This window comes from Diabrotica virgifera, chromosome 8 (assembly GCF_917563875.1).
Source record: "Diabrotica virgifera virgifera chromosome 8, PGI_DIABVI_V3a".
Lineage (NCBI taxonomy): Eukaryota > Metazoa > Arthropoda > Insecta > Coleoptera > Chrysomelidae > Diabrotica > Diabrotica virgifera.
The window spans coordinates 77,330,932-77,349,646 of NC_065450.1; the positions used below are offsets into that span (position 1 = coordinate 77,330,932).

The following is an 18,715-nucleotide window of genomic DNA, read 5'->3' on the forward strand; positions in this document are numbered from 1 at the left end:
GATCATTTTGGATTTTGGTCCCACGTTCTTTAATCAATTAAAACTCAGTTTAAAGATATTAAATCTACTCTAGACGATAGAATCTGATTTTATTTTTTACTTTCATTGTTAACACATTCGCTGCCTATCAAAAACATTCGGAACACCATACAGTTTGCAGTTTTTGATATTTGCCACACATTGCCTTGTTAAGCCGCGGCAATGATTGGAAGTATGATTTCCTTTACAAAATATTTTCAACTGATATTTTTGTCGTTTTTGGATAGTAACAGTGATAGTTGTTGGTAGACCTGGTGTTGCTAGGCGTAGTTCCAGATTTCGGGAGGCAAGGTATGGGGCCCATAATTCTTCACACAGCCGAAGAATAAAGGCCCATAATTCTTCACACAGCTAAAGGCCATCGACTTGAAGTTACTTTTGTAGTATAAAGACGCGTCATTTGGTCCTCTACACCCACAATTGTATCTTTGTGTTCACTTGTGTTCACCAACAATTTTATCATTGTTACGTAGATGATCAGTACCAGTATAAGCGTAAGCATTTACAATAAACATACATAAATATAATTTTACCCATCCGACAGGAATTTGAAAGAAAGGCTCGTCGAATTTCCCAGAAAACGATAATAACTTACACAGGGCGATAATAACTTAAATAGCAGTCGGATTTTTGAATGAGAGTTTAATCTCTGTTCGGAGAGTTTAAGTATATTCTGTCGGACAAAATACATGTGCCATTTTCGTGGCTGACCGTTCTAAATGTTTAACCTGTTCCACAATTAAAACTTCCCCTGTTCCAGTGTTCCCATATGTCAAGTTTGTTCGACTAGACACCCTTAAGCTATTAACAAATTTTTAGCTTGCTATTAATCAACTTTTTTTTCATACGCGGGATCCAGACCTATAAACATTTCATCAAACGGAAGTGAACAGTCTCATTAAATCCTTTTATCTACTCTATCTCGGCTATTGATTAAGTATGTATTTTAGAAAGGAACTACAACGTTAACTGAGTTTTATTGTTTCATATAGTCAATGGACCTCCAGATATGGAAAAACCGCGAAGTGCTTCCATTTAAAGGGGTGAGTTTTTGAGAAAGAGGTGAATTGGTTCCTAGGCACAGGGCGAATTAGGGAGAGTTCTATGCACTTTTGGTACAAACACGTCTACAGGAAAATTGTTCCAGATTAAATTTACTATAGTCTGGGCTGATTATCGGAGAATAGGCCAATTTTGGGAAAAGTTATTTACCAGCAATTTTATTGCCGGAATCGAATCTTATGATTGTATGTATTAGTAATATAGGTATGCAAAGTTCACAGATAGTGTGCTACTTTTTTTATAAACAAAATGGCGCCCGAAAATCGTGTTTTTTTTTCAATTTTTGCTCTATAACTCCAAAGATTTTAACTTTACACCAAAAACACTCAAACAAAAATTCACCCCAATTAAATTCTGCATAGAGATGTGTTTTTTCCGATTTACTTCGATGAAAACTTTCCCCGGAAAAAGCGGGTTTCTCCAACAAAATCTTTAATTTTCAACTAAACTTTTAGATAAGTAATTGTTAATAAATAATTAAATAACTTAGTAATGTAAAAGCCCTTTTCGTATAGATTATAGTTCCAGAATCCGATAGAAATTGAACGAACAATTTAGCAACAATTGAATTGTTAATTAAAAATTTACGGTCGCTATAACAACGACAATAATTATGATGCATAAGAATAACTAGGATTTTTTCATAAAAAGACACTATACCTATCTAATGTACTTTACGGAATTGAAATTGGACTATTTAAGCGGCCTCAGGAATATTTTAAAATTATTAAGAATTTTTTGGCTTATAAACAAATAGAATATCTCGGGAAATAATAAACTGAATTAAATTATAAAAACGATATTCGAAAAAAGCGGCAGGACGCTTCTTTAAAAAAAAAACGTTTAATTATGATGAGCAGTTCCTGCGATACAACCGGTCAAAGTTGACCGGAATTTACGGCAAAGATATAAACAATAGGATCATAATTTTTAAACCATCACCTTTTTATTTTTGTCGTCTTTCTCAACACCAATTTTCATATCCTTAAAATACTCATAACATATATTATTATAATAAAAACTATCGATAATACGTGTGAAAATTGCCAAAAATAGCAAAATTCCAATCAAAAATTAGGTTGGTGAAAATGTAACCCTCAAAGTTGAAAATCGTTATACGTTAAAAAAATGCATTTTCTCGGCTTCTCATGGAGCAATTTCCTTTATTCTTTTTTTGTTCCCAAGTAATTCGAGTAGAGCCATCGAACTAACGCATTATTAAATGTCAAACTTGCTTTTGTTTTGTTATAATTAAAGACTGGATTATATGCAAAATGCATATGCATATATATGCTGCATATTTCTCATGTTTTTCATAAATGCATATGCCTTGCATATTTGGAGATTTAAGAGCATATAAATGCATATTTTGATGGGAATTTACTCTACCCCATTTAAAAATAAGGTATATATTAGTAACATCAACATCCATTAAAATAAAATGTGAAAGTAAATATTTTGCTGTTAAGCTCCTTTGTTGTTGTACCCATAAACATAATGGGCGTTATTTATAGCTGCAGGTATCATTATCCGGATATTTAAGATTTATAGACTTCTCAGAATTTACAAATTACCTAAGTAAATACCGATTATATTTTGAATAACATTACAAATATTACCTGTACTTTCTGCTGGTGTCGGCCAACTATGAATTATTCTGGGAAAACCAACCAAAACGAAATTTTAAGGCAGCGTTGCCAATTTAGCTTATTTTATGCTAGATTTGGCATATTTTTGTGTTGTTTAGCTTATTTATTTCTTGTTTAGCATATAGCATATTTTCTAGCATATTAAATAATATAAAAATTATTTAGTAAAAATCGAAAATCTTCTAATTCAGAACAAATTTTTATGTTGGCCTTACAATTACTAAAACAACTTAGGAACTCTCTCACAGGAACTTGAAACTGATATCAGTGAGTCAAATCTGATTCCTAACAAAAAATGTTTAACCATTCACACATACACACCTACATCAGCAAATCCCTTCGCCTTCAATAATGTTTATATTAGTACTTATGTCTGTGGACCATGAGATTACTATTAACTACAGGATCATGTTTCAGCATTTTTTAAAACAAATAATTTATCTGTACTGGGTTATGCTTGCTATAGGGATTTTTTATTAGTTGATAATGGAATACCTACTGTTGAACTGATCATTCCATCATTCTTGTGAGGTTTGGCAAATACTATATTGGTCGAGTTGGCAACACTGTTTTAAGGGTAGGATAGATTATTTTATTTTATGAATGGTTAGTCTTAAATCAATCGCCGATTATTCAACTTTTGTGATTGCAAGTTATTGACTATACTGTGTAAAAAAATCATTTTATTATTATTGTGAAAATGCCTAAAGTAGCAAGGGAAAAATCAAGTCTTCTCAGAAGTTGGATTGGAAGTAACAATCATCTAAAAGTTATCGACAGTGAAAGTATGTTTTGCACCATTTGTGATAAAAAGGTAAGTTCTCCACTTCAATAGATTTTTAAACTTATCAAACTTCTTTGCACATCTATGTGTCTGTCTATTCTAAAATGACAAACCGTCCCATTTCTTCAAAAACTGTTTTTTAAAGTTCGCAACGGTTTGGCTTATACAGAGCGAGGTGTTGAGAGTGGCCCACCCTGTATACTACGGTACACTGACTGTACTTTATTGTTTGACGATTTCAATTTCACTTTGAGAAATAAAAAAAAATTGGGGGAGGTTTAAAAAGTTTGATCATTTTAATGTAGGTATCTATTTACGAAAACATCTAAAACATCATTATCATTATATTCCAGATTCCATGTCAAAAGAAATTCCAAGTAGTTCAACACATAAAAACTTCACTTCACCAAACTAAGCTATCAAAAAATGATAATAAACCTCGCCAGCAGATTCTACAGAACAGTTTGCAGATTCAGAATACGTCAGTTGGGCAAGAAACCTTTGCAAAGGATTTATGCCATTTTTTTTTGAACTGCAATATCCCTCTGCACAAGTTAGAACATAAATCGTGTCAAAACTTTTTAAAAACTTATTGCAAGATTAAAGATAAACCAGCTCAAATACCAAGTTCTTCAACTCTTCGGAAAAAATATGTCAGTGCATGTTACAAAGATGTGATGACGAGTATTAAAAATCAGTTAAAAGCCGATTATCTTTGGATTTCCGTCGACGAAACAACGGATACAAAGGGTCGACAAATTGCGAATCTAATTGTTGGAGTTCTTAACGACTCTGGCGATTTTAAAAACTCATACTTAATTAGTGTAAAATGTTTGGAAAAAACAAACTATGCTACAATAGCTAGATTTGTTAACGAATCCCTAACAAATTTTTTTTTACCTGATCAAGTACCATTTGAAAAAATATTATTAATGCTTAGTGATGCCGCCTCATATATGATGAAAGCTGCATCCAATCTTAAAATCTTTTTCCCTAATTTAATTCACTGTACATGTTTGGCGCACGGCCTAAACAGAGTTGCAGAGAAAGTTAGAATTGAATTTCCCAATGTAAACACCTTAATAAATAATGTAAAAAAAGTATTTCTGAAAGCACCACTACGTGTACAGGTATATAGGGAGATGCTTCCCGATATTCCTTTACCACCAGAACCAGTATTAACCAGATGGGGAACTTGGCTTAAAAGTGCTATATTTTTATCTGAACACTACGACGACATCAAAAGCGTTATTTCAAGTTTTGATCCGACTTGTACCGCTATTGATAACTGTCAAAATATTTTTAAAGAAAAGTCTATTAAAAATCAATTGTTGTATATAAAATCGAATTTCGATATCATTGAAAGTTCAATTACAAAATTAGAGGCTCAAAATTTATGTCTTCACAATAGTATGTCTATTGTTGATTCGGTTAAACAGAAAATAACAAATCTGAATGGGGAAATTGGAGTAAAAATTAAAGATAAACTTGATGACGTTTTAAACAAAAATGAGGGTTTCACTTTATTGCGTTCAATAAATAATATAATCAATTTTGGAAACTTCGATGAAAATATTAATATGGATCCGTCTCTAATAGCAAAGTTTAAATATGCCCCAATTACATCTTGTGACGTTGAGAGATCTTTTTCTGCCTATAAACAAATATTAACAGATAGAAGACATAATATTAGTTTAGAAAATATGAATCAATATATGATTATTTATTGTAACAATAAAAATATGTAAATTTGTTTTATTGTACTCTTTTTATAATATTAGTTTAGAAAATATGAATCAATATTGTAACAATAAAAATATGTACATTTATTTTATTGTACTCTTATTTATCTTGTGGTCAAAATAAAATATTTTGCCGTTTTATTTGTCACAAAACCTGAAGTTAAAAAAATATATTAAGAAATAATAATACAATTTGGTTTAAATTCAAACCTATTTATTTATTTTTATTATTTTTTATTTATTTATGTATTTAACGTAAACCATAAAATTATTCATATAAAAATAAGTGCATATATAAATGCATATTTGCATGTTAATTGTGCATATTCAGCTTGTTTTAAAATGCATATTGCATGCATATTTTAGACATTTTTTAGTGCATATTTTCCAGTCTCTAGTTATAATAAATTAATTTATCTATTATAACACAAAATTTTAATTTGTTTAAATAAAAATTGTTTAAATAATTATACAGCTTTCACATGAGAATATTTATGTTTTTAACTTTAAAAGGTACACTTGTAGTAAGTATATCTAAAAAAAAAACCTACAACTGGAAAAAATATGTAGTTTTCTGTTCTTAGAAATAAATTAATCTATTATAACAAAACAAAAGCAAGTTTGGCATTTAATAATGCATTAGTTCCATGTCTCTACTCGAGTTATTAGGGAACAAAAAAAGAATGAAGGAAATTGCTCCATGGGAAGCCGAGAAAATGCATTTTTTTAACGTAACCCGATTTTGAACTTTGAGGATTACATTTTCTCCAACCTAATTTTTGATTGGAATTTTGCTATTTTTGGCAATTTTCACACGTATTATCGATAGTTTTTATTATAATAATATATGTTATGAGTATTTTAAAGATATTAAAATTGGTGTGGAGAAAGAGGACAAAAATAAAAAGGTAATGGTTTAAAAATTATGATTGTTTATATCTTTGCCGTAAATTCCGGTCAACTTTGACCGATTGTATCTCAGGAACCACTCGTCATAATTAAACGTTTTTTCTTTTAAAAGAAGCGTCCTGTCGCTGACTTTAGAATACCGTTTTACCATTTAATTTAGTTTAGTATTTCCCGAGATATTCTATTTGTTTATAAGCCCAAAAATTCTTTATAATTTTAAAATATTCCTGAGGCCGCTTAAGTAGTCCAATTTCAATTCTGTAAAGTACATTAGATGGGTATAGTGTCTTTTTATGAAAAAATCATAGATATTCTTATGCATCATAATTATTATCGTTATTATAGCGACCGTAAATTAACAATTCAATTGTTGATATACTGTTTATTCAATTTCCATGGGCTTCTGGAATTATAATCTATACAAAAAGGGCTTTTACATTTCCAAGTTATTTAAATATTGATTAACAATTACTTATCTAAAATTTTAGTTGAAAATTAAAGATTTTGTTGGAAAAACCAGCTTTTTCCGGGGAAAGTTTTCGTTGAACTGAATCGGAAAAAACAAGTCTCTGTGCAGAATTTAATTGCGGTCAATTATTATTTGGGTGTTTTTATTGTAAAGTTAAAATCTTTGGAGTTATAGAGCAAAAATTGAAAAAAACACGATTTTCGGGCGCCATTTTGTTTATAAAAAAAGTAGCACACTCTCTGCGGACTTTGCATACCTATATTATTAATACATACAATAATAAGATTCGATTCCAGCAATAAAGTTGCTGGTAAATAACTTTTCCTTGTATTTTGCTAATTAGCCCAGAGTACTATCGGAGTATCACATTTTAAAATTAAATTTTTTTATTACAAAAATATATTCAAAAGAATAGCAAGAAAAAAAACATGAAAAATAGCAATTTTGTTTTTTGCCCCATAACTTTTTCCTACGGGGATATAGGTATAGGTATTGCTTCACAGAAGAAAAAACTTTCACCCTACCTCTTTTAAATGACGTTTGGTCTCTGTGAGTTTTAAATGACGTTTGGTTGGAAGTCTCTGTGATTTACAGTTTCCAAAATGTTATTTTTCAAAGTTCGCCACTCACAGCGATTTTGGGCAATTTTATTTGTTACTTCGCAAACATTGTTCTGTAACGAGCTTTACGTATATGCAATGCCACATTTAATAGGAATAAAAGTCAATTACCTTACCTTTTGTTGTGTCTTTTTTTCTGTTGACAATTTTTTCAATATCACATGTACATAGACTTAAAGTTAATATATTCTATTTTTACTACGCTTACGTTTAAAATATTTGATCTTCTAACATTCCTCATAACACTGATATTATAGTCTTCAGGTGTGTAAAGTTTTTGCTGGAATTTTAGGCAGATTCAATGTCACCGAATTCGCTGTCGTTTTGCAGGAAACTGTGCCCAGAGACTAAAAACTTTATAGTAATATTTTCAAGGCTAGGGTGGATTTCCAACATAGTTTTTAGCATAAGAACTATCTTGATATTTCTATTCTGGCCGCCACATGAATCATTCCATAGTGCCAAATTGGCGACATCCTTGTCATAATATTTGTGTAAACAAGATGAAACCTCCTGAGCGCCCCGACCAGCATGTCCCTCCACCCAAACATAGCAAAAGTCCTTTCAACTCTTACCACTGTGGATTCCTCAATTGTATAACATCAGTTGTCTTTTGCAGAACATAATGTTAGTTGGAATACGCAGCAAAGGTAGAGATTTCTCTACTCTAATTCTATGGCTAATGTCTCTGAACTCTCTTGTTTTCTTTTGCAAACTTCAAGTTATCTTTTATTCGAACTTTGAGCTAAGTTTGCAAGTGCCACATGCTCCTCATGATTTTCCTGAAGTTTATGTTTTTCAGTACTATTTTCAGCACCATTAATCTCTAGAACAAGTGTACCACATTGATTGCTAACTTTTTTGAGTGGTTTACGTCGTAAATTAAACTCCTGTAGGAAAATATGTTTTCCACCTACCTCTACTGAAAGCATACTTTTTCGGACCTGATTGTAGGGAGCAAAGTTGTACTTTTCCTCCCTAGGGAGGAAAAGTAAAAGTGACGTCATGGTCATGGTATTTCATTCATGAAATATAACTTATTGACGCCCTGTACAATATCTACTTTTTATTACGTAAGTTACATTTTAACGTTTATTTATAAAACAACCTGTATTTTGCAGAATGGTAAAAAACAGTAAATTGTTATTTTGATTTTACAATGTTTACATTAATAATTTGACTTATTTGACAGTTGACAGTTATATTGTACCTACTTGTTAGTTTTAGTTTAAATAAATTTTGTTGGTTAGTTACATAAATTAATTAATTTAAAATGAAAAATGACTTGTTATTTGTTTCGTACAAATTAAAATATATATTAAAAAAGCAGTAAAATAATTTAAAAAATAAAAACAAAATAAAAAAAAGCTACACAATGTACCAATGTATCTATAAAAATAATATTGTAGAATGTACTTATGTTATAAGAAATTTATGACTATGAATCTGCAATCAATCACAAACAAGTCTGGCTAATTGGCTCTGCCAAAGCCATTTTTCAAAAAAAAGACTTGTTATTAATTTGAGGAACGTGGAAAAACCATATGTATAACATGGGAGTAAAGTGCCTTTTCCTCCCTTGAATGATTACTGCCCTCCGCTACGCGTCGGACAGTAAACTTCATTCTCGGCAGGAAAAGTAGCACTTTCCTCTCTTGTTATACAGATAGCTATTATAGATGCTGAAACACAATGCGTTGCTCTATAGTCCAGAAAGCCACTGCGCATCCGCTAGGAAAAATATTCTAATTCGGATTTTTTGCACAATCTTACTCAAAAAGGACTCCTTTTAACAAATTTGCATGTTGCCAGGACCAAAAGGTGGTCAAAAATTTTTTAAACGTTTTTTTTTGTTTTTTTCCTAAAATAATTTTTTTTTGCATGGAACAAAGTTTTTTTTAGGTTTTTTGGATCATTCCAAACCAAAAAGGTCTTTAGTGACTTTTCTCTAAAAATGACAGTTTTTGAGATATAAGCGATTAAAAATTGAAAAATTGCGTAATCGGCCATTTTTAACCCTCAAAAACTATGTGAAAAACTGAAAATTTGAATGTTGCCAAGGTAGGTAGATATTCTTTAAACATCGATTGATGAATTTCCAAAGAGTTTTTTACAATATAATATTCAAAACTCCTTTGTTTTTAATTTCTAATCACGCGTGCGCAACACTATTTTCCACCGTTGCATGTGTATACAGTATGGTGCAAATGAAAGGAATAAATTCGTTATTTCGTAAACCGGCTACTTTAAGAAAAATCCCGAAACAGGCCGATTTTTATTTTTAAGTTTTGATATTGTGTCATGTATGGTATACTAGTGACGTCATTCGTCTGGGCGTGATGACGTAATCGATTATTTTTTTAAATGAGAATAGGGGTCGTGTGGTAGCTAATTTGAAAGGTTCTTCAATTCTCTATTCGGTAATGTAAACATTTACATAATTATTTATACAGGGTGTCCAAAAATTTTTATTAAATTAAATTATTTGACAAAAAAAAAGAAGTAGAAGGACACTCTGTATAAATAATTATATAAATGTTTATACTACTGAATAGAGAATTGAAGAACCTTTCAAATGAGCTAGCACACGACCCCTATTCTCATTTAAAAAAATCATCGATTACGTCATCACGCCCAGATGGATGACGTCACTAGTATACCATATATGCCATAATATCGCAACTTAAAAATACAAATCGACCTGTTTCGGGATTTTTCCTTAAAGTCGCCGGTTTACGAAATAACGAATTTATTCCTTTCATTTGCACCATTCTGTCGGTGGAAAATAGTGTCGCGCACGCTTGATTATCAATTAAAAAACAAAGGAATTTTGAATATTGTATTGCAAAAAACTCTTCGGGATTTCATGAATCGATGTTTAAAGAATATCTACCTACCTTGGCAACATTCAAATTTTAAGTTTTTCATGTTTTTGAGGGTTAAAAATGGCCGATTTTGCAATTTTTCAATTTTTAATCGCTTATATGTCAAAATCTATCATTTTTAGAGAAAAGTCACTACAGACCTTTCCTGTTTGGAATGATCCAAAAAACCTAAAAAAACTTTTGCTCATGCAAAAAAAAAATTTTTAGGAAAAAAACAAAAAAATGCATTTAAAAAATGTTTGACCACCTTTTGGTCCTGGCAACATGCAAATTTGTTAAAAGGAGTCCTTTTTGAGTAAGATTGTGCAAAAAATCCGGATTAGAATATTTTTGCTAGCGGATGCGCAGTGGCTTTCTGGACTACTACCTACTCATTTTTAAATAAATCATATTATGATTAATTATTTATATGGGAAATAAGCCACAATTAAAATGAAAAAAATAATTTTATTAACGTTTCGACGCCCAAATCGGGTGCCGTTGTCAAAATACAAAATATTACTAAAATAAACAAAAGAGCTGTTGCTAAGCAAAAAAATTCTTCTAATAATTTATTTAATCTCACTCATTTATATTGGCAATTCAGACATATATTATACATTTTAAAGTAGAAGACTTTAAAATGGTATTGCCAATATTTATGAGTTGCGTTCCTGGGACGACTTACTGAAAGATAGTTCATTCGATTACATGAAATCAACCCCAACTCAAGAATATCCGTCATAAAAAATTATAGCATGTGATCTGTCTTTAAAAAGACAACCAAATGCAACGACAGTAAAATTCTCGCGTTAGAGACTTCATAGTAAATCACAAGGGAAAACCAGGAAAAACCCTGTGATACTATCCCGACATCGTAAGTATTTAGTCTTACATTAATTTACTCTCAAAAAATAATACCAAATTCTGACTTGTAACATGTTTAAATTATAAATAATTTTAATAATACTAGATATATAAGTAATACTAAAATATAAAATATGTACTAGCTCGATATTATTGACTTACTAGTCTTGGTATTTTCTTTCTATTGACTTCCTCTTTCAGTATGGGTAACCACATCCTACTGCATTCTACCGAGGAATTTGCGACACGATTGGTTTCATTTAGCATAATTAGAGCCGCTTCTTTGATTTTTCTCTGTTTACTATCTGATTCTTTCAGGACTATACTTGAATCTCTCCACTGAACTCTATGTTCATTATCCCATGCGTGTTGACATATTTGAGATCTCTCAAATTCTCTATTTTTAATATAAGATTGATGTTCACTTATTCTAACGTCTAATGGTCTTGATGTCTCACCTAAATAAAATTGTTCGCATTCACAAGGTATTTTATAAATGCAATTCTTTGTTCTTTCTTGATCATTGTTAGGTTTAGTTTTAGATAGAATAGATCTCAATGTGTTTGTTGTTTTGAATGTTGTTGAAATGTTGAATTTATTTCCTATTGTTTTAAGTTTCTCGGATAGTCCTTTTATATATGGTATTGATATTTTTCTCATATTATTTCTGGTGAATGTTGTAGGATCCCGTTCTAAGTTGTTCTGTTCCATTCGATCCAATCTTGACAATTCCTTATTTATAAATCGAATGCGAACAATTTTATTTAGGTGAGACATCAAGACCATTAGACGTTAGAATAAGTGAACATCAATCTTATATTAAAAATAGAGAATTTGAGAGATCTCAAATATGTCAACACGCATGGGATAATGAACATAGAGTTCAGTGGAGAGATTCAAGTATAGTCCTGAAAGAATCAGATAGTAAACAGAGAAAAATCAAAGAAGCGGCTCTAATTATGCTAAATGAAACCAATTGTGTCGCAAATTCCTCGGTAGAATGCAGTAGGATGTGGTTACCCATACTGAAAGAGGAAGTCAATAGAAAGAAAATACCAAGACTAGTAAGTCAATAATATCGAGCTAGTACATATTTTATATTTTAGTATTACTTATATATCTAGTATTATTAATATTATTTATAATTTAAACATGTTACAAGTCAGAATTTGGTATTATTTTTTGAGAGTAAATTAATGTAAGACTAAATACTTACGATGTCGGGATAGTATCACAGGGTTTTTCCTGGTTTTCCCTTGTGATTTACTATGAAGTCTCTAACGCGAGAATTTTACTGTCGTTGCATTTGGTTGTCTTTTTAAAGACAGATCACATGCTATAATTTTTTATGACGGATATTCTTGAGTTGGGGTTGATTTCATGTAATCGAATGAACTATCTTTCAGTAAGTCGTCCCAGGAACGCAACTCATAAATATTGGCAATACCATTTTAAAGTCTTCTACTTTAAAATGTATAATATATGTCTGAATTGCCAATATAAATGAGTGAGATTAAATAAATTATTAGAAGAATTTTTTTGCTTAGCAACAGCTCTTTTGTTTATTTTAGTAATATTTTGTATTTTGACAACGGCACCCGATTTGGGCGTCGAAACGTTAATAAAATTATTTTTTTAATTTTAATTGTGGCTTATTTCCCATATAAATAATTAATCATAAAAATGCCACAAGGAAATAGCTTCAGAAAAATCATATTATATTTTCATTAGCGTAATATCAGTTGGAAAGTCCAAAGAATCTGCATTGTTTCGTCGATAATCACTTTTGTACTTTGGAAATTTAGTTATATGTTTATGTGGTGCTTTATTCTCCTGTAGTTCTTTGTACATATTTACCATCATTTTGCTTTCTGAATACGAATACATTCCTAATTAACGTTTAAACTAATTTAACTTTTATTAACAATAATTAAAAACAAACATATCTATACACGAAAGAGCAACAACGAGTCAACAACACTGGAACACTGTTTACTGGTTCTCTTTTGTAAAATGCACTATTATGGTTTCTTTGATTCATATTATAGACCAAGGCGCATCTGTAAAAATATTAGTACATTTGGACGTTGAGAGGTGACTCAAATTTTTTTGCAGAAATTGCTTGAAAATAAATCAAATAATAATATTTGAGTTATCCTCCCTCTCAAAAAGGTCCTTAACATTGTTTAAATAATCAAAATGTCAAAAAATTAAGGAAAAATTCGATTTTTTTCTTGGTTTTTTGATTATAACTTTAGAAGTATTCATATCCGAGAAAAGTTGTACTGACATAAAAGTTGCGTATTTAAATTTCCTACAATATAAAATTGGTTGAAAATTTAAAAAATAGTCACCCTTGTTGCAAAATAGCAATAATTGTGAAAAAAACATACAAAAACAAGTATTCGTATTTTATGTTTTTCAACCATTTATGCTACACTTAGGACCTTCATATTTCATCCTGAAAGACTTTATGATATATTAAAACAATACTGTAAATTTCATTAAGATCGGTTCAATAGATTTTGCAAAATAAATTTTGCAATCCAGCTTTCGTAAAAAATATTCATTTTTTCAAAATGTTGCAGGACTGAAAATAAAGCAGATAGCAAGTTGAAAATTTTTTTGCATATAGAAGTGTACTGTACCTTTCATCCGCAATTTTGCAAAATTAAAATCGATTAACACCACGGCGTCAGGAATTTTTTTAAATAAACATTAATTATTGGTGCTACGCGCAGGACAGCGGATAGTTTGCTCTGATTGGGCATTCCAATGGCCATTGATAATGATTGATACATTTTAATTTTTATTACATTTCGATATAAATAAATAAATTTGTTTATTGCAAAATAAAAACACATACTCTATCCTTTGAAATAACACTTTTATTAGCAAAAACTTTCTTTGTTCATATATTTTTAACTTAAATAATAAAAGTTTATTATTTTTAAACATATGCAATTGTTTAAACAATATTTCACAAACAATAATAAAATTAGTTTGATTTTTGTGGAATTAAAATATTAAAATACAACAAAATATAGAGTAAGAAAATAATATATTAGATAAATATTGGAAGTTATTTTGGTGGAAATCAACTTATGTGAATCGAACACCGCTGTCCTGCGCGTAGCACCAAAAATTATTGGTTATTTCAGAAATTTTCTGACGCCGTGGTAATTAATCGATTTTAATTTTGAAAATTGCAAATGAAAGGTACAGTACACTTTTATAAGCAAAAAAAAATTTAACTTGCTATCGGCTTTATTTTCAGTCCTGTAACATTTTGAAAAAATGAATTTTTTTTGCGAAAGCTGGATTGCAAAATTTATTTTGCAAAATCTATTAAACCGATCTTAAAGAAATTTACAGTATTGTTTTACTGTATCATAAAGTTTTTCTGGGTGAAATATGAAGGTCCTAAGTGTAGCATAAATGGTTGAAAAACGTAAAATGCGAATACTTGTTTTTGTATGGTTTTTTTCGCAATTATTGCTATTTTGCAACTAGGGTGACTATTTTTTAAATTTTCAACCAATTTTATATTGTAGGAAATTTAAATACGCAACTTTTATGTCAGTACAACTTTTCTCGAAAATGAATACTTTTAAAGTTATAATCAAAAAACGAAGAAAAAAATCGAATTTTTCCTTAAATTTTTGACATTTTGATTATTTAAACAATGTTCCGGACCTTTTTGAGAGGGAGGATAACTCAAATATTATTATTTGATTTATTTTCAAGCAATTTCTGCAAAAAAATTTGAGTCACCTCTCAACGTCCATCTCAAAACAGATCCGCCCTGGACTATTAGTAAACACGGAGTTGGTTCCCTCCTAGTCCATTCTTTCACGGTTTTTGCTCTAAATTTTAAAGAACATCTTGGATTGACATGAAATTTGGCATACACATAGCTTACATGTCAAAGAAAAAAGTAATATTGTGCCGATGTGTGCTTTTGCCCTGGGGGTGCTTTTCACCCCATCTTGGAGGTGAAAAAATATACATCCATAGTAAGTCCGGAAATGGATAAACTGACTATTTTTAAGTAACTTTTGTTCCATAGAGTTTTTTCATTAAGTCAATACTTTTTGGGTTATTTGCCAGTGAATATGTTCATTTTCTCAACAAAATTACCACGCTTTTAGACGGTTTTTCGCAAATAACTCAAAAAGTAAGTATTTTGTCGAAAAAAAAAAACATTCCTAGCAAAAATATAGCCTGTAATTTTTTTAAAAAAACGGTGTGCATATATACCACGTCTCTATACCTAGTACAAGCAGAGTTATATCTAATGAAAAATAGGTTCATATTCGTCAAATTCCAAATGGAATACTTTAACGTGAAATAACCAAAAATGAAGCACATTTCGGGGAAAACTCATTACAACTACTTATTTAAAGCATTTAAAAAAAGCTTCATTTTTGTTTTATAAAAAAATTTCTAGCGTCAAAAGTAAACAAGTTACGCTCAAAATAAAGCTAGTCCTTTTTTTTTGGTAAAAAAATCGGGAAAATCACCTCCTTATTAGTATCTCAAAAGAACTTAATCGTTATGAGTTCACAAGTTTTTTGACTCGTGTATGTAGTGTTTATATGATCTGTAGGTTTCATCGGTTCAAAGTCGTTATTTTTGAAAGGGCTGTAGTTAAAAAGGGTTGAACGAGTCACTGATTACGAATATATGCAAATTTAGAAACACAAAATCTTAATAAAAAACAGAAAAACAAAAAATATAGGATATTCAGAAAAGCAATGCTAATTTTTTTGCTTTTAGAGATTTTTGGTATCTCTAAAAAATTTTAAGTTATTTTGAAAAAAAAAACATATTTTTCAAAAATAAAATTTTTAAAAATTTTACTTCAAAACCAAATTTTTTCAAAAATAAGCACTTTGAATCGATGAAACTTACAGATCATATAAACACAACGAAGTAAAAAAATTTGTGGAGCGGTAACGATTAATTTCGTTTAAGTTACTAATTAGGGGGGTGGTCTTCGCGATTTTTTTTTGCCAAAACAAAAGGGACCACTTTATTTTGGCGTAACTTGCTTAAATTTGATGCTATAAACTTTTTATAAAAACAGAAATAAAGCCTTTTTTAACACTTTAAAAAGGTTATAATTGATTTTCCCCAAAAAGTGCTTAATTTTCTTGATATTTCATGTCGAAATATTCTATTTAAAATTTGGGGAACAGGCACCTATTTTTCATTGGCTATAACTCTGGTTCTACGAGGTCCAGAGACCTAACGCGTACACCATTTTTTCACTTTTTTACAAGCTATATTTTTGCTAATAAAGGTTTTTTCGACAAAATACTTAATTTTTAAGTAATTTGCGAAAAAAACCGTCTAAAATGTAGTTATTTTGTTGAAAAATGAACATATTCACTCGCAAATAACTCGAAAAGTGTTGACTTGGCGAAAAAGCTCTATAGAACAAAATAAGTTGCTTAAAATAAGTCAGTCTATCCATTTTCTGACTTATTTTGGACATATATTTTTTCACCCACAATATCACTTTTTTTCCTTGACATGTAATCTATGCGTATGGCAAATTCCATGTCAATCCAAGGGGTTCTTTAAAATTTAGAGCAAAAACCATGAAAGAATGTACTAACTGTACATGCATGCACAACAGGAAAGCGAAAAAAAAGGAAGGCCCAGAATGTGATGCATATCATCATCATTATCAGTGGCGTTACAGCTCTTTATGAGCCAAAGCTTTCTCCTGCACAATCCTCCATTCGCCCCTGTCTCTGACATTCTACTCCACGCTCCAATTCCAATAGATTTTAAATCATTCCCTAAAGTTGTCTTGGTACCCAAGTCTCGGTCTTCCTCTTTCTCGTTATCGTATCGGCCCTCTTCGGTCAAAAACTTTTCTGACTATGTCACTTCAGTATGACTTTTCTGACTATGTCACTTATAACACTTCAGTACATTCAGCAACAGGTTACACACCGTTTGAATTGGTATTCGGAAAAACCAGTAGACTACCGACAAATCTACAGAACGAAGTGGAACCACTATATAATCTTGACGACTACCCTTTAGAGCTAAGATACAGACTTCAAACAGCAACGAAAGAGGCCGGAGAGACGCTAGCAAGTGTAAAACAAGTTAGTAAAGCAAGATACGATGCCAAGACAAGCACCGTAACATATAAACAAGGAGACAAGGTCTAAGTTAGGAAAGAGTCAACTTCAAAACTAGATCCTTTGTTTTCAGGCCCATATACAGTTATTAAAGATAGAGCACCTAATGTTATCATAAGTAAAAAAATAAACACTTAGTAATTCACAAGAACAATGTTAAGCTGTATACTGATTAGATAAATAAGAGGTACAGGGGTAACCAATAGTGCAAAGTGTAAAGTGAAAAGTTGACTAAGTGAGAATAGAAAGAAAACTACTTATTACTCACGGAATTAATAATTGTAAACGATTTTTTTTGTTGTGTTCATTAAAAAATGGAGCTATGTAGGTAATTAACACCAAGCGGGCGAACGGAAAAATGAAGAGCAAAGGTTTTCCATTGCTTTCATTTTTTTTTTTTTCGATGGGAGGTGTACAGTAAGGGAGAAAACTCCTTACTGTATAATATAATATGTATCAAAAGATGTATATAATTTTAAATAATTTCAGTTGTTACAAAAGATATTATTTCTAAATATGCAAACAAAACGAAGGTTGATTAAGGCAGTTTTGTTTGTGTAAACTCGTAGACGCTCACGTATAGTTTTACTTTTCAAAGTTCAAATTATAAGGAGATATAAATAGCCCACAGAGGGATTGAGATTATTATCATTGTAGTATTGTTATTATTCAAATCGTTACTATGCTAATGAGCCGTCCTGCGAGAAGGGTGTCCTAAAGGACTACCCCCGCGAAACAACATCTTAGTAACCTTATGTCGATTGATGTTGTAAATCGTAAATAAAGTTGTTATAAGTTAGAGTCAGTAAAGTTAGAGACATTTCAACCCCGCAAGATTATCATGGCAATCTACCAACGTAACAATACCAATATAACAAGCGTTTTTTTTTTTTGGGAAGTGCCACTCGTCTATAAAGTCACATAACTTTTTTCCTATTGCATATTTTGACTTGAAATTTTCTAGAAAACTTCTTCATGACTTATGTTTTAATGCTGTGTTGATTAAAATTATAAACTAAAAAATTTATTACTTAACTTTTTTAAGTAAACATGAAAGTAACGAAATCTGACGATAACATTTCTCTTTTAATTTGTTTAAACATCTCTGACAAATCTCATTATTTAAATTCTTCGAGAATGACACAGTAAAATTTTCAAAAGGAAATATTTACAGCGACCAAAAATACAGCGAGGTAAATATGAAAAATCATAATCAAAATTGATGTTTCCCATTTTTGCATAAAATTTTATTTTTGAACATGTTCCACCAATTCTAGATAAAAATATTCGGATTCACCGACCTCGAAAATATAAAGAATGACTAAAATTTGCTTTTTACCTATCATGGTCGCTTTTTCGATTTCTAAGCCTCAAATTAGGGGTGTGCCGCTCGCCTATTAGAAGATGTTTCAGCGGGTTGAGAATCTCAACCCGCTGAAACATCTTTGATTTTGGCGAGATCTGAACATTATGTGGGTTGTGGGAATTGTTGGATGTGGGGATTAATATTATCGGAAGGAGATTGGGATGCAACACCCTGTATTTATAT

The 18,715-nt window shown here is 30.6% G+C and overlaps 1 protein-coding gene across 5 annotated transcripts in view; it reads left to right on the forward strand.

Moving 5' to 3' along the window:
- Positions 1-18,715, forward strand: part of LOC114332180 (monocarboxylate transporter 13) — a 216,540-nt gene that overhangs the window by 136,003 nt on the left and 61,822 nt on the right. The window contains exon 2 of one of the 5 annotated variants that reach the window (XM_050657559.1): positions 1,032-1,082. The exons of the other annotated variants lie outside the window; for them this stretch is intronic. The gene's annotated coding sequence lies outside the window, so the exon portion shown is untranslated. The remainder of the gene's footprint in view (positions 1-1,031; positions 1,083-18,715) is intronic. 5 annotated transcript variants of the gene reach the window in all.